Below are 2,652 nucleotides of genomic sequence, written 5' to 3' on the forward strand. Positions count from 1 at the left end.
ACACACACACACACACACACACACACACACACACACAAGACATAATTCATACCGGCTTAACATGTAGATCATCTGTCCAGGATCATCTGCAAACATCCTGCAATGACAAGCGAATGGCTTTAAAATATTTTTCCCATCTACTAGTTCAAGGTCAAATTTATTTATATAGCAAATTTCAAACAGCCGATGCTGCACAAAGTGCTTAACAATATAAAAATGGTATTAAAAAGCAACAATGTAATACAATAATAACAATAAAAAAAGCAATAATAGGACAGTAAAAGAATTAAAACAATAGCTAAACTAATTCAAATAAGACCAAAATGCTTGGGTCATAGTGTGTTAAAAGCCAGGGCATAGAAATGTGTCTTTAGTAAAGATTTAAATTGCTCAAGTGTTTGTGCAGATCTAATATTTAAGGGGAGACTATTCCAAAGTCTGGGACCTGCCACAGAGAAGGGTCTATCACCACGGGATTTGAGGTTAGTCCGTGGGATGGACAGCATTAGTTTTGAGCTAGACCTCGTGGTTTTTCCTGGAGCATAGGCAGAGAGGAGCTCAGACAGGTAAGGAGTTCAAAACAGGGCTTGAGGGTTAAGATCAAATTACAGCCATAGTTTAAAATTGTGACATCTTTACTTTCAATCCTTGTGAGTCTACAGTCTCTCTTTTTTCCACAAACTTTGTCCAAGTTAGTTCAAAGACATTTCAGTGAGCAAAACATGAGTCATGTGAAGTCAAACTTGTTTATAATTATGGGTGACAGTACAAATCAATCTGACTTGGTAACAACACCCTGACACATACTTAACTGCCCTTGAAAAACTCAAATTTGAAAGAGCATTGAATTTGCTCAGCACAACTGTGCCATCTTGCACACATCTAACTGTTCCCAGATTGGTCTGTTATTGGTGTGTGTTGAATCAAAACATATGCAGCAGAAGAAACTGTATTTTATTTGCATAGAAAACTGAGGAATTTCTGAACAAGTGTTTGTTCCAAAGCAGTGCATTCAACATAGTCCTGATAGGTTAGTTGCTCTTGACACGAAGCGCTCATTGTCAGAGACAACTTTTTAAATAAATTAATAGCAGAAGTTGTCTATGGATCCTAGCTAATAAGGCGACAAGAGGATGGCGCAGCCTTAAACCAATTCAATGGGAAAAGCAGTAGAATAAATCAGGTACTTAGATGAAGAATGACTACATTTAATTCAGATATTGTGAGATATGTAGATACAACTTAATCACTCAGGAAATAAAAATATTTAAAAAATAAATAAATAAATAAAAAAAAAAGACACCATAGAACAATCTCTTACCCATCCCCCCAGTGGTAAAATGCACGGTCTTGGAAGAACATGGACAGGAACAACCACAGGCTTATCAACTCCAGCCAGAAGATAACAAACAGGAGCCATAGCGATGTGAGCAGGATTTCACACAACATCCTGGAGCTCTGTGAGGACGACACATGCGTCATAAATAAGTGATGTCTTCAGTTTTATGAAGGTAGTGGGCACCATGTTGTTGCTAAATAACAATCAAATTATGTCTGTAGCACATACAACATGCAGTCCAAAAGTCTTGAGCCTCTCCTCAAGGTATTAGATTTTGTACTCAGGCTTTTTGGTAACTTTTTAAAGTTGTCTTGAGCAGTAGTTCCTCAGCCTTTCTGAAGGTCTTTCCATGTTTTCGTTTGGACAGTGGCTGCTTTTTCACGAGTTTTTAAATTCGGTCATTGTACCTGACCATTTTCATAGGAATGTTTCTCTGTTAACCACTTAAGGCTGACCAAGAAATAATTCAAGCACCCAAGTTACAGGATTAATTAGTGTTTTATCGACGCACAAGTGACACCTTGGCAAAGAAGTGATTTTAAACTGTATCTTTAGGCACTTTGTTATTAGTAGCAACTAAATACACAATTTGCTTCCATTTCTGTAGTTGATTCTATGGAAAATGCCAAACAATACAATTTGAAGGTCTTTCAACTTTTTATCTGGAAACTGGTTGCTTTTTCACCAGTTTCTGTGGAAATGCATTGGGGGGACAAAACAAAAACACAGAGTCATGATTGGCCTTTCCAGAGCTTAGGCCTCAACATTACTGAAGCAGGGGCACCTCCACAATTTTTTCATAAGGGTGGCCAAATGTGGGCCACTAAAATATTTGGGGTGGCACACCAAAAACAGATAAAGTTGAGGAACATACAAAGTGAGACAATACAAATGACACACACAAAAGTAAAAAAATGTATATGCAGGAATAAAGGACAATTTATTTTCTTCAACTCATTCTAAGGAGTTTTCCTACCTCGTGCTCACCTTTATTTTATTTATTTCATTACCAGCACAGTCTTGCCAGGGGGAAGAGGGAGGCCACGGGGGTCCAGAAAATAATAATAATATTGACCTTCAGGTTCATTAATATTGTATAGCCTGTGTGTTTTGCCCTATACATTTAATTTCCGTGCATGTTTCACGTTTAATTAATTGGTTGTGGAAAAGATTTGAGTCAATGTTTGAGAGTCATTGACAAGAACAGAAACTCATTAACTGATGTTAAATACCTGGTGCCGCTAATCTTTCATCTTTTAGAAAAGATACGTGTAAAAAAAAAATCATTAATTATGAACAATGAAATGAAAGCT

This window comes from Haplochromis burtoni, unplaced genomic scaffold, assembly GCF_018398535.1.
Source record: "Haplochromis burtoni strain Fernald_Lab_line unplaced genomic scaffold, NCSU_Asbu1 Contig_144, whole genome shotgun sequence".
Classification (NCBI taxonomy): Eukaryota; Metazoa; Chordata; class Actinopteri; order Cichliformes; family Cichlidae; genus Haplochromis; species Haplochromis burtoni.